This window comes from Gallus gallus, chromosome 7 (assembly GCF_016699485.2).
Source record: "Gallus gallus isolate bGalGal1 chromosome 7, bGalGal1.mat.broiler.GRCg7b, whole genome shotgun sequence".
NCBI classification, from domain to species: Eukaryota; Metazoa; Chordata; class Aves; order Galliformes; family Phasianidae; genus Gallus; species Gallus gallus.
This window is the reverse complement of record NC_052538.1, coordinates 33,193,817-33,209,119: the sequence shown is the minus strand read 5'-3', so window position 1 is coordinate 33,209,119 and position 15,303 is coordinate 33,193,817. Positions and strand designations below refer to the sequence as shown.

Below are 15,303 nucleotides of genomic sequence, written 5' to 3'. Positions count from 1 at the left end.
CTGTGGCTACTTGATGAGGATGGTGTGCAGCATTTAACACAGTCCCTGCTACAAGTGCATACTTCCCTGACCACTGGGGCAAATTCAGATACTGTTCATCTCAAAGACATCCATCACTAATAAGGTTGCCATGACCTCTTCTTGATACGTTGCATCACATAAATCTCAGCCATTTTGCATCCCCATTGCTAGATGCGCCTACAAAACAGTCATGCACACATTATGCTCTTGCCTTTCTCTTAGCCTTGTACCTCCTCAAATGTGTTGCACACAGCCATGCATTTATCTTCTTGGTTTATCAACGCCCTGAGAACCCTCAAAGATGATCAGTTCTTGTCTCCCATCTCTTCAGCTGCCATTTCCACTCAGACCTTTGCAAGTCCAACACAATCTAATGGGCAGAAGGCGGCCTGATCCCAGATTGCTTAACAGTGCCTGGAGGGGCTGATTCACCAAAGTTCGATGCTCTGATGAACAGCTTGCTGCAGCTCTAATGGTAAGGCATATAAAAATGCATCATACATTAAATTTAATGTTGCCTCATTAGTCTTAATTAGATTCCTACATTACACCAGGATTATAGTTTCTTCATGTTTATGTTTGATCCTAAAATAAAATCTAGACTAGACAATAGTTTGGTGTACTTTCCAACCTTTGAATAATTATGCCCTGAATTGATACCTATCAATATTCTTAACCTTGAAGAAACAAAAATTAGGCAACCCCACAGTTGTCTTTCTGAGAGGCAACAGAGAGTCAGTCACAAAGACTAAATTTAAAGAAAAAGTACAGTACACAAATGTGAATAGTTACTTATCTTGTGTTTTAAAGGGGTGACTCTTCCAAAGATCTGGTTGGCTTTGCCCTTTCTATCATGCTTTGATAGGTTTCTCTCACACTGATAATTACTGCCTCCTAGGTTAGGGTTTTCACAGTTTATTTACTTTCAACAGTAAAATATGTTTTAAGATGAGGCCGCTAATTCAGCTTAGGAGTTTGGCTGGAGGTTGAAGTAGGAGTAAAGCACAGCCCAGAATTAGACGTAATGAACTATGCCAGGACCATGGCACGTCAAAGGCTGACAATGAACAGAAAAGAAGATGACCTGAATCGTGCTTTTCCCTACTAACAAAAATACCACTGCTGCTGAATTCCTAATAAGTAGTATATAATGATAGTCCCAACCGAAATAGCATTTAGAATAAATAATAATTAATATATGGACTATATGGTAAAGTATTGAAATTGAGAAGATAAGAAATCAAATGTATCTTTTAATTGTCATTACATTTTTTTTTTCCTTTTTAATAGGAGAATGGCTGATTCTGCCAGAATTCTTTGAAAGTTTGTTTTCAAGACTTTTTTTTTTCCCAAGCTTTAATAAATTGTTGGATTTATCCATTTTTCTTCTTGCACTTAATTTAACAAGCCATCTCAAAAGTCCAAAAAAGTTGAAAACATAACAGTTTCTTTTTTAATGACAAGCTGAAGCTTGATTGTCTCAAACACTGAAAGGATGATGGCTGGTTTATAAAATGTTGTAATTCTTAATATTTTGGCCCAGTTCTTGCCATGAAATAGTTCGGCCTCTTGAAACAATTTCTCACCCAGCACAGTCATACATGTTTATCTCTTTCTTTCCAACTGACTTATCCAAGCACCCACAGCAGTACAAGAGCACAGAGAAGCCAATTAACATTATTGCCAGTTAGTGTTCTGCTGATATTTTTAAGACCATTTCCTTTCATGTCCTATACCATTAAATTGATAAAATTCAATAAAATTTCATTTGAATTAACATGTGCGGCCAGTCTTTCTTGTTAATTGAAATTTGAGGAATATTATAACAAAAGACAGTGCAATTATGTATTACATAGAGATCTTTTGTCCTTTTTAGATTTTTTTCTTCAAGAAATGTTTGCAGAAAACTGAGCCTTTGATGTGTACTCACACAGAAATGCACATATTCCAGTGGTCTCACCAGGTAGACTGAAATAACATTATTTTCTCTGAGATGAAACAAGCTGACTTAGACTTTGGAAAAAATCCATTCCTTGGCTCAGGAAATGGGGAAATACTATGAAAATTTTCAAAACCTCTATGGCTTTACAAGTAGATCAAAGTCTAAATATTTGTATCACAGACAATACCAAAACAGTCATCTAAGAAAGCCAGAGATTTGACAGCATCCATCCCCACACACATTAGAGTGCTCAAGCAGCGATTTCGTCCAAACTCCAATTTTAACTTTGCATCCATTTATTCTACAGTCACACATTTTCCTTGGGACTGATATCTTCAGAAAGGCCTATGCAATTCAAAAAGGAATACGTTTATATTTTCTAAAATCCCCTAATCCTGCCTTTCTGCAGTCTCTCCATAAATTGCTACCTTTTCTTGAGAGGATAAAAAGCTCAGTAGTTTCTTCAGTGCTTTAAGGACTTTGTAGCATTATATTCACCAGTGAGGAAAGAAGAAGAAAAAAACTGGATAACTTCTGTGGCAAAATGCAGCTACGGAACTGCTTGAATTCCAAGAAATGAACAAAATTCCCTTCTCAAAGCTGACAAAAACCCCACCATTCTTCATGAAGCATTCAGAAAATAATAAAATCTTTCACTAAACATGGATGAGGGACGTGTCCTTGGGCCATTGATGGTTTCATGGGAAGAAGGAAGACTGCCAAGTACATCTCCAAGTACATGTCCTGAGCAGATTATATCATATATAAATACAGTATGGTATTGAGCACCTGAAATAAGTGTGGAAGAGGAGGAAAAAGAGTGGCAACTGGATGATGAGCTAGCAGTTATAAAAAATAAGGAGATAGATACTGAAGAACAAATCCATCCCTTTCATTCTAAAACAAAGAAAAGTGCTCCAGGGTTAGTAACACTTAGCAGAAATGACTCTTTTGCTAAAAGGCCTCCGAAAAGTCTACTCTGTCTCTTGATTCTAGTTTCTTGATGTGTTCACCTCTCCTGACTCTCACTAACACAACCTCAAGCAAAAAAAAATAACATATATGGTAGGTGGGCTAGGGAGAAGCTTCTTTATGTCTTTTTATCACCTTGATGCCCTGGGATGGGAGCCCCAGGTACTCTCTGCAGCAGAGTAGATCTCCAGATGTTGCAGTGAGGGTGATGATCCCACCGCAAGAAGCTGCTCTGTGGAACAGAGCTGGCAAAAGATGAGAGGTATCCTGTACTCTGGGAAGAGCTGGAGCAACTTCCTCCAGATCAACAGGGAACTGAGTACAAAGCCACAGCATGCTAAATCACAGCTCCCTCCTCCAGGCTTAACAGGTGAGGAGCAGCTGAGTACTGTTCCGTGTCACAGAATCATCTGAGTTGGAAGGGACCGTTAACAGTTATCTAGTCCAAGTCCTCTGCAACAGACAGGGACACTTACAGCTCAATCAGGAGGCTCTGAGCCCTGTCCATTCTGGCCTTGAATGTTGGGGCATCCATAGGGCAACCAGTACCAGTACCTCATCACCCTTACTGTAAAAACTTTTCCTTATACACAAACCAAATCTCCCCTCTTGTAGTTTGAAACCATTTCCCTTTGTCCTCTCCTCTCACAACGCACTCTACTAAAGAGTCTCCTTTTTATAGCCTCCCTTTAGATACTGAAAGGCTGCTATGAGGTCTCCCCAGAGCCTTTTCTTCTCCAGATTTAACAGACCCAGCTCTCCCAGCCTGACCCCATAAAGGGAGATGTCCTAGGATAGTACAAGCAAGAGTCCAATCCACCCATCACTTCCACTTTACATATCTGGTTTGATCACAGCCTTCTCCTTTCATTGGCTGTAGTAGGTGTGATCTATTTTCCTCTCATTGGGTTTCATCTGAGACATACAGACAGCTCTGGGAAATCACCCAGAAGCTGATTAATTAAATTACTCTGCTGTTCCAAAGGAAGTTTGAATGCTTCCGGGATCAGTCCCTCTCCTTGCGTTATACATTGGCAGGATTGCCTCAGCCCAATTTGGTTTGAGTGACAGAAGTTAATTTTATTGATGCACAGCCTTCTGTGATGCTAGGTAGGAGGTCCGACAATGCACATCAAATGACTTCTCCAAAAATATCGCAGTGATTGATAATGAGGCAGTGATGCAGATTTTTGACACCTTTGATCCTTCCCCAAGTAAACTCTAAATTTAGACACGAGAATTAAAAAAAGAAACTAATGCCATGTTGCATTAAAAGTGATCGGTGAAAGATACACATAGCTTGACAAAGACTAGTGCAGTTTAATGAAGATTATGTTAGACACAAAACAGAACTGTAAAGAGCAGGATTTTTAAAAAGGGGAAAAACCTCACCTCCAAACAAGCCTAGGCAGAGAAACATGTTAACTTTGTTATTAAAGTTTAATTTCACTTTTAATGGAGAGGTCATACACTGCAATTTGATTTCACTACTGTATACTATTATATGCATATAGATACGTGCTAACTATTAAGTTAGGTGTATAGGGGACATATCTGGAAGCATTTGGGTACGGAAATGACTGACAGTTACAAGAAAAGCCTTTATTATATCCCTATGTTTTGTTTCATTAATCATGCATGTTCATTAACCAATCATGATAATTTAATATTCACTGTTTCAAGACATCTTGTGCTACAATGGTGTCATTTTCACTTTGATCATCTAAAGATCTCACAAGATGACATTTGCAACCAAAGGACTTGGCTCTTCTATGCATGCTGCATGAACATGTAGGAAGGGATTCTGAAGTGTTAAAAAAAAAATCAAAATAGTCCTACACTGCTACACAGTTTGCAAGATACAGAAATTAATTATGTAGCTTAAAGATAACAAACCCACAAATTAGGTAGAAATATTCAGGTGAAGTGATATGCACATGATTTTAATTGTGGATAAGCAACAAAAGGAAATGTTATTCATTTTCTCGTGTAATATTTGATCAGCATTTTGCCAGGTTGTATCACAGTCGATCTATGCAACAGTCTGAAAAACATACTCTTTGCAAAAACAATCCAAGAATGTTCTCAAACGTCTTGGATTTCATCAGTCTGTTATTGCATACAGTGTGAAAAACTAAATATACGTTTAACAAAAGATATTCAGGGGTGCCATTACATAATGCAGTACTTCCTTTCCCCTTAGTCTAATGGTCACTGAAACAGACGTTGTAAACCTAAGTATTAGATAGAGGCTGATTTTATGGAACCAAGGTTTACATCATCTTTACCATTCGTTTCTGCCTTCTATTGCACCTTTCATAAACCTACTGATTAATATCAAACAGTGAACAACTCTGACAAGCGGGATTACTAATCCAACATAACTGTTTATAGTGTGAATGAAAAAAAGTGCTCCATTTCCAGCCACTGCACTTAATAATAGATTCCTGTTGTACTTAAACGTTGAAGGGATTACATAACTGTCAAATTTCCCTTAAATGTTAAGGGTAGTAATCATATTAAAGACATACTATACAGAAGCAAAAGCAAATGTCAGTGTAGTTATTATTACCACATTTGCATGGAGTCTTAAAATATAAGGGCAGATTCCTAAACACGTCAAATCTGTGTTGGTTACAGAAGAAGAGCACGCCGTGAGGTGCTGGTAGCTGCAAGCCTCACCAGCCAGGCTGCAGTCATGTGCCATATCAGGGGCAGAAAAGGAGCTTCGTGTGCTGCAGCATAGCCACAGGCTGTTCTTGATTACACCCACTGTAACAGTACCACCAGGACAATTGTGCCAGAAAGGCTCAGAGGAATGCCACACATTCCTCTTCCCTCTCTCCCTCTTCCGCTGTGCATATTTCATGCAAGAAAGCTGTTGGATTGGCTCGATACCATCCCAGGACAATTCTGAAGTAACCACTTAAGACATGCTTATGACAACTGTGGCCCTCTTAGGTATCCGAAGACAGTGATAGCCAGGAATCTGGAGCAAAAAAGTCAAACATGCAGATGCTTGTGTAGGCAGTCTTCTGATACTTTCCCTCTGACCTATGCTGTTGGCTTTAATGCTTCATATTAAACACCTTGGAGACAATTAATTGCTTAATAGCAAGAATTGCAATGAATTGTCCAATGTTTCCACAGATAATTCTGATAGATTAATTAATCCATTCATTTAAAATAAAAAAGAAGAAAAAAGAAAAAACAATGAAGATCTCCATCTCGAATTGCACTCTATATTTGATTCCTTCACTGCATTGGATTCATTTTCAGGATTAAAGCCTGAGCCTGGCATCTCCCCATGCTACGGTTATTGGCAAAGAAACAATTATTTGACTGTCTTCCAACCCTCTTTTTAAAAGCCGGGGTTATTCACGCAGAACCACACCCCACATGCAGCAAGACAAGAGGAATGCCTGCCCATGGAAGTTATGTGCATGCAACGAACCTCTTGTTCCCGAGTTAGAAATGGGACCCCATTATTAGCATTCCTGATATTCATAGCGCTGCTCACGTTCCACGGCACCCAGCAGCGCTCAGCCAGCAGCCTCAGTTAAAAAATGTCTAAGCATAACTTATACATGATTATAAAATCAGTTATTTTCCAAACTGTTCACCTGGGGAGCTCTGCTGGAGTTAGGGACCCATTCATAGCCTTGACCAAAACATGAATGCCAGAGCTGCTGGTTGCCACTAACACCCTGAGGGGGCATCAGCCCCATGGAAGCACCCAGCCCCTTTCGTCCTGCATTCACTGTACAACGTCCTTTAGAAACTGCCCACTTAAATGCTGCCACAATTGTCAGCTTTGACTTATGATGAAGAGAACAGTGACATGGCAACGAAGGGCAAAGTTATTAATTGATGGCACAGTAACCTCTAGGGATTCTTACAACGTACACAACACCTAAAACCTAATGCATTGTCTGGCAACCTATTTAGTGCTGGGTGGAAAGCAGTCTTCCATGGCTTGAAAATCCCTGAGATGTCGAACATTTTCCTCTACAAACTCAAAAATTTAAAGCATTTGCCAATAATATACGTGTAAGAATAGAGATGGCTCTGGACAGGGTCTAGAGAAGGTCAAATTGCATTGAAACCTCATCTCTTTTTTTAGGTTAGTTATTGCTATGGCAGTAGTGATAAATATTTTGTGAAAAATATAAATAAAGCAGGCTGGATATTACATACTCAGATTGGGTGTCACTAGATAATTTTATTTTTTTTTTTTTAAGTGAAATTTCTAGGAAGGATTTTGGCAACAGTGGTAGTGTGGAAAGCACCATGGGAAGTGCATTGTCCCTAATGCACGATGAACTGCAGCGGGTTCCCTGTCATCGTGGTTATGAGCTTCTTTCCTCTCCCTGACTTCTGACTCAGCCTCCACATCAAGCTCTTCCTTTATGGGAATTTTGAAGGGGGGATATTGCCCGTGCTCTTATTTCTCAACATTCTTTGACCAACTGTCAAAACAAACTGCCTTTTTCAAATTAAGTTTTTATTTAGTGACTCTTTTTTTAATCTCCAGTTTGCTGCCTGTCCACAAACAGTGAGGAGGCCTCATGGCTTGGCAAAGAGTTACTAGTAGATGGTTTTCTGAGCTTTGGGAAGGGTCAAAGAGAGAACCCCACACTCCTTCTCTGGACTGAGGTCTCCAGTCCATTGACATCTACGATCTAACACCTGATGACAGTTCAATGGGAATGCTGTGTTTCAGCTACATTTCTAACACTATCAAAGCCCCTTTCCATTGCAACTGAACTGTTCTAATTATACACATTTCCCTTTGCTGTATTCCTCCAGGTCTTGTCTCACCAAATGATGTAACTCTTGATTACAGATCTTGTATTCAGCTTGTACAATGAGGCTGAAATACTCCCTAACACCTTGATGACAAGTACATGGATTTGCCTGGCAAAACAATAACCACGCTAAAGCTCTTTTAACATGCTGGTTTCTTTGCTGAAAGCATCTGCCTATACTGTCAATTCATCCTGTGCCTCTTGGGTGTCTGACTTTAGCATAAGTATGCAAGTCCTATAAATGAATACATGCCGCTGGGGGTAGCACTTACAGTAGAAGAGTATCGTCTCATGAGTGATAAGGGTGACAGAAGTGCAAAGCAGAGCTGAGCGGATCTGGCACTCACATTGCGAGCAACACAGCACTCGTACTGGAAGATTTTCCCACAGAATGACATGCAATAAATTATTCTAAGCCCTTCCAACTTGTGTGTGTGGTTGTTTTTTGGTGGTTTTTTTTTCCCTCCTCTGTGAAGTTGCTATCTTCTGCAGCTTTTCTCTAAATAACTACTTAAGAGAAGGTGCCACTTCTAAAACAAAGTACCTCATTTGGAAGAAAATTAACTAGTATGTCCAGTAAATAATTGTAGCAAAATTTTTTCTCATGTGGCTACATTCTACAAAAGCATGCCAACACGGAAAAAAAAAAGGTAGATTTTTATACTAAAAATCAATGGTCTAAGGTACACATTTACAAAAGATCCAGCTTTTAATCAGTAGTTACAAATGCACAAAATAAAAATATGCCCCTGAAGTTTTAAGCAGGAAATGCCATTTAGCCAGTGACAACCCTGCTCTGAGCATTTCAACTTCCTAAAGGTCAGAGCATGAAAGACTTCCAGATCCCCCAATGCTCTGCAGCACAGGGAAGCACAAGAACTCTCATCCCGAGCCAGACTGGTTCTCTAGCACGTCTACTGCCATGTCTCCAACATCAGTCACCACCAGATGTTTCAGCAGATGCAAGAATGGGTGAAACAAAGATGACTACAGGAAGCTCCTTGTCTTCTGTGGGAGACCAAATACTTTCCAACCACGTATGAACCCATACTAGCTATCCAGGCATAGGAACTGTCCTGTCACCATTTTGAAACATAAATCACAATGGGACTTGTTCCACTACAGTGGTATCCTGCCTTATACTTTTGATGAAAAGAGCACAAAACCAAGGAACCTTGAGTCTGAAGCCACTGTATAAAGTCTGAAAACTCCCAGGCCACCTATGAACAACCATTTATCTTCCCCACATTTCTTATCCCCCCACCTAGATCCTCTCCTGTCTAGGTTACTCCCTAGCTGCACTGTTCAACTCTTTGGCAAAAATGCCTAACAGTAACAAAAAACTACTAGTCTTGCATTGGGATTTTTTTTTTTTTAAATCTATTATATGCAATAATAGAAATTCAACTAAAGGCAACAAAAAACTGTACCTTACCCCTGGAAGCTTTGTTCATCTTCGTGCTTAAGCACATGCTTCCTTGAGACGTGCTTCTCTTGCCTCTCTTTGGCCTGGTCTCCAGCTGTTGGTGGTTAGCACAAAAGAAACAGGGTGGCAGACACTTCTCTTTTGATAATTCCTACTCCTCTGTCAGTGACTCGCTGTCTTCAGCAACTCAGTCAGATAGCAACTCCTGAGCATGCACCTTCTTCTATACTGCAATTCCCAACAAAAATAAAATCATTAAAACATAGGATGTACTCACAAATACAGTCAGTTTAGTAAATCTTGTTTTTCCTTACAAGCAACCTCAAAATACAAGCACAACCTTCAAAATACAAGCTTATAATGTCAAATAAAGGTCACAATTTTATTATTTTTAAACTACCTAAGTAGGAGTCTTAAAATGCATGAATGGAGAAGAACAAGTAATCATATTTCAGTTTTTAGTATGTAGCAAGTTTGAGATATGGAAATACCTTAGGAACTAAGAAATCCATGTAGTAAGTGACCAGCTATCACATTGCTGCACAGCAGTAGGGAGGGAGACCTATGTAACTTTTAAGATAAGTAAAATGCTATCTATGGTAACTACATTCAGAATTGAAAGCCTTGCTGATAATAGACTACCAGCAATTAATGCAGTTCACAACTTCTCCAGGTGGTAATCCACATGGCAAACCACATGGTAATACACATGGCAACCATGCACACGGCATCATGGTTGGAAGTAGATGACGTTTAAGGTCTTTTCCAACCTAAACCATTCTAGGATTCTATGGCCACAGTCATAGCACCCTAAAAATACCTTTCACAAGAGGAAAAGCAAAGATTAAAACAAACAAAAAACAGCAATTAACAAAGTAGAGGAAACACACACACACAAAAATTGGTTTTGGAGTCAGTCTCTGAGATCATGAATTGATATGTTCCAATAGATAGCTACGATGTTCCCAGGAGACAAGCTGCAGGAGCACATGAATCATTGCTCTAAGCACACGCAGGTCTTTGCTAGACTGAGCCTTAATAGATTTCTGTAACACATGTACGATTTAAAAATATGCTTGCATTTAAAAGTTCAGTTTTGTAAGCACATCAAAGCTTTGGAAATGTAGATATATGCCTTTTAATAGTGCATATTAATAATATTGATATAATTGTCGCTATTCATATTTGAAGACTCCTGAATGAAATTTTTTTCAAAGATTACTTGAAATTCAGAATCGGGAGTAAGGAGATCCATAATTTAGTGAGTAGAAGTAGGAGTCAAGATTTCAGGAGCCTATTTTTTGCTGGTATTAAAATACTGCAAGAGAATCAGTGCAGAGCTCTGAAATGAACCGTGGACTTCTCATTACTACGTTTATCTAAAACATACACCTGATAGACTGATATACTTTACATAGATTTGGTGTGGTTTAGTTGACTGCTTTGAGATCTCCTGGTGAAAGAATTAACAAAAGTACAGGCTATATACTAACATTAATTAGAATTATTACAATCAATATACTAAAACCTATAAGTAAGCAGTAGGAATCAAATTATTTATGTGTGTTTAATATGGGGCTGATGTTAAGAATATTAATTTGGACAACTGAACATATAACCATTAGTCATTTTGTTGCCATAAAATCGGCATATACTCTATTCTAAGACACAAGATGGTCAGTTAGTACTCAACAGCAAGTGGCATGCAAAATGAGTCTTTCCCAGATCAACCAGTAAGGTAACAGAGAGAAAGTGACTTTTCTCATGTAAAAGGCGGAGATCAACAATCCTGCTGTCATAGGACATTAGGCTGCAGCCCTGAGCAAGTAAATGGATGTAATGTGCATGCAAAGCTTTGCTGAAAAGCAGTGAGATAATTCAGTAACTCAAGTGTCCAAAGGAAGCTTCACTGATGGCCAAGCCAGCTATCTGCTGCCAACCTGAGGACTGTGACTACCACACATACATTTGCATAAGTTACATAAAAACGAATATATAAAGTTATATTTATCTGTACTTATATCTTCTTTGATATGAGTGGATGCTGCTTGTCCACCCACAGTAAAAAGTTACAATATTGTAGGCTTATAAATACAGAAAGAAGGAGAGCAAATTACAACAGATTTCTCCCAAGCTACACTTCAAACTCCGTTCAGAGGAATGGAACTGCAGACAGCACCTAGGGCTCATAGTACATCAATAAAACAGCCATCAACATGGCAACCACTTCCAGTGCTGCTGCATTCCCACAAGTAAGGTGTGTGTGCAGGAAGGTCTGAAGAGGTGTGCTACATGACTTCTCCACCTTCGCTTCTCGCTGTGCCCAGGGTCCTTGGATGGATCTCATTAGTTACAGTTGTCTGCGTGCATCTCCTCACATCCTACCCCAAACAGACACAATCACAAGCAATAAGGGAGTGAGCCAACTCCTGCTGAAAGTTGGTGGGAGTCTTCCCATTGACTTCAAAGAGAGCTGAATCAGGTTCTCACCGCACAGAGAGGAAGATGTTAGTTAAGATTTATAAACATGATTTTCTGTTCATCTTTCTGCTTCCTAACTTCATAATCTCAGTTTCCTGGACTAATGCCATGGGTTGCTGTTCTGTAGTTGATTTACAATAAACAAGAGAAACTCCGTAAGCTTGTATTTTACTGCCAGTGACACACGTTTCAAATTCTGTCTGTATTCTCAATGAAAGAAAAAATAAAAAAAGAAAAATTACTTTATTTTCTCCAGATCTGTGTAGTATCTGGCTTAATCCCTAATTGAAGAAGAGTAGATTGTTATGGAGACACAAATTATATTGTACATAATAAATTTCATCAGAATACAAATATAACAATATTGCTTTTTCCTTTCAACTAGGGAACATCATATTTTAAACTTGGGAATCATTTAGCGTTCAGATTTCTGAAAGTAGTTGCAAGGAGACTTCGAATTTCAAAGTAATTGCAAGGGTATGTGAAGCTTAAATCCAGCTTAATGACAAGGAGGAAGAAAAACTGAGAAATCTCAATTAGCACAACCAGCAATAACTAGATTCAGTTTCTGAGTGAACAGTATCAGATCAGTACAAGGAAACAAAAGAGTCATTTAGGAAATATCAAGGTTTTGTAGGAAAATGGAAGAAAGGCCAGGAGATCTCAAGGTCAAGTTGCCATTACACCACTGAAACATCACAGCTCAAAGAGAGCCAAATTGCCTGAGATAACAGTGACAGCCTGAACTTGCCTCATTTGGGATATATTTATCATAAAACCTCTGTGGTAGGTGGTAGGTATCTACAGTCTCATAAAGTTATGTGTGACAACAACGTGTATAATTCTATACGACCCTTGAAACTATTGCTGAAGGAAAATTTAGCATAGAGTAAGCACAGCAGCATGAAGTTCTGAAGGGTGCTTGTTACGTATGAAGACATTAAATGGAGAACAGCATGAAGCAGCCGAGAATCGCTGTCACCTTTGTGCACAGCACTGGGGAAGTCATTATGGGAAGGAAAAAAAAAAAAGTCCAGTTCTTGAATTCACAGAATAAAAAGTATGGCAAAAAAAAAAAACAACAAAAAAACAAAACTGGAATTGATTTTGAAAAAAAAAAAAATATTAAGAACAAGCCTTACAGATTTAAACTCCATCTGCTTCATTTATAAAAGAGAAGGATTCTGATATGAGAACTTCTAATCAAGCATAAACAAAATCTTAGAGTTGGAAGTTAAAGCTAAAGAAATTTAAATGAGAAATAGTTTAAATACTTAAGAAATTAACAACATATTAAAACCAATTCTTTCCTGAGGAGGAGTATTTCTTGAGTTGAAGCTTTAGGTGATATAAGTTGAAAAGCAAATTAGAAATCTCATGTAGGTATTACTGGACCCTACAGCCTATAGATCAAAAGGTCAGAATAGTCCCTTTGGATCTTTAACTGTAAAAGCAGCATTTTTATTTAGCATTTCTATTATACTTGTATTCTGTTAGTCCTAAGAGCTTCCAGTCACTATTAAACCCCACATTTTGGAAGACCAAAGCATACAGATTTCATGATTTGTCTCCAGGAGTTTATAGTCTTAAAGCTCAGTTTTGCAGCTTGCAGTGAAAACTGTTCCACATACATGAGATAATTTTCCCAAATTCAATGATAACACAATTCCAAAGTTTATTACAGTGGCATTTCTCTCATTTGGCCATCGCAGTTTTGGGGAGTTTGACTGCATTCCATGCTAAGTGTCTATTCTATTTTGCACATGCAAGACTCCAAGTTACCATTTAGAATTCCTGACTTTATTAACTTTAAACTCTTGGTGCCAGCTATTTTATACAGCAAGCCAGAAGGCAGGAAGAGCCCCATGACTTGCATGATAGATACATGTTCCTGGAAAACGCACAGGAGAGTTCTCTGTGTTAGAGAGGTTCCACCCAAAGGAAAGGCTCCTGCAAACAGAGTCTGACTAGTCGATGTGAGACTTGGAGACATTAAAGGTTAAGGTTACCCAGATTCACCAATCCTCATTTTGGCATAGCCAAGCTATCAGGATGTCCCAGTTTCAAAGTCATGAGGTGGAGGAGCCACATTTCCAAGGTCTCTCTTGTTTGAGGCCTCGTGCTGATGTACATGATTCTGGCTACGGGTGCCAAGAAATTACACATGCAGTGCCTAAGCAGTGCAGTTCATGTCCCCAGAATTGTTATTTCTGATCACCACAGTAGTTACTAAAAGCTTGTGCTCCAGACTGGTGGGATTCTGTTTCAATTTTTAGCACACTATTTTCACTGCTTCCTACACCCAGCCATAGCTTATCTATCATTTGATTCTGACAGATACATATTTTATATTTTGACAAGCAACCCACTTGACTGCTTCCCTGTGACATCATCTTATCTCTGAGTGTACCAACCTGTTAATAACTTCATTTTCTGGTTGAATTTTTCCAAATTAAATTAAGCAGGCGAAACATGCTAAGCTCACCAAGTCCTCTTAACACTTCTGCTGAAGGGCATCTTCTGATAGCTTGATTTTGAAAAGGGCAGCGTACAACCTGTTCAGAGAGGGATCTGATCCAAAATATCAGGTTTCTGGAAGGTGGGAGATTTATTCCTTCGTTAAGAAACATAAAGAGGACAAAATGCAAAACCAAACAACAAAAATTAAATATTTATCATCTGTTAACTAATATTCTCAAGATTATATCATTATTTAATGGCACTTGAAGGAAGCCCTTATAAGATAAAAAGGAGCAATACAATCTAACAAACTAATTTTCAATTTTTCTTCTGTAGATAGCAAGATGGAAGCTAAATATAGTCCAATGTTAGCATGAAATAATTTTCTCTATATCTTGCAACAATAAAAAGTCAGCAGAAGCTTTTCTTTCATGTTAATTAAAACAATTTTAGGAGGAAAAAAATCTTCTTCCTGGATATACTATATAATGTTGTTAATTAAATATGGGCACTTTTGTACTTATCTTAATAATTAGCTCTTCTGTGGAAGCAATACTGCACTGGACACGAAATCGCAGGACAGTGACAACATTTAATTGGATAACATGGACACAAAATCAGAAAATCGGGCTCTTTTCCCAGTTGTGTAGCTCAGAACATTATTTCCCATTCTGAGCCTCAGCCTTCTGCCATTTAAATTGAAAATGTTGCACCACAGAGAAGGAAAATCAATATGAAAACATAGCACAACTTATTTTTTCCAGTTTTGTTACAAGCTGAAACACAGCAGTCATGGTTCCTGATTTCCCCATGTGCTCAGGTTGCTTCACAAAGAAGGTTGGCACCCACAGGGCCACAAGCTGCCAGCATCCCACCACATCTTCTCCCCATACTGCCTTGCAGGGGCAAGGCAGACCCGGCACTTGCTCCCCTAAAGCTGTAGGTACCACAAGAGGTAGAGGAGCCAAGAAGCTTTGACCACTTTATTGTCACTTAGTACGTGCACTCTGCTCTGCACGGGGAGGTGGTTGGGGAGCTGAGAGGTTTATTTTATCCCACTGGAATTACATCCTTGAAATCCTGTTCAGAGACCTGAACTGCACAAAATGCCACTGCATATATTACTGACACAGTGGGGATGATTAGCATCGGTGGCTCGCACCGCATGATATATTGGAAAGCATCCACTTAGG

The 15,303-nt window shown here is 38.9% G+C and overlaps 1 long non-coding RNA gene across 18 annotated transcripts in view; it reads right to left on the bottom strand.

Annotated features, from left to right (window-relative positions):
* Positions 1 to 15,303, bottom strand: part of LOC107053852 — a 195,570-nt gene that overhangs the window by 170,399 nt on the left and 9,868 nt on the right. For all 18 annotated transcript variants that reach the window (XR_005861391.2, XR_006939940.1, XR_006939932.1 and 15 more), the window contains exon 2: positions 9,179 to 9,397. This is a non-coding gene — a long non-coding RNA (uncharacterized LOC107053852). The remainder of the gene's footprint in view (positions 1 to 9,178; positions 9,398 to 15,303) is intronic.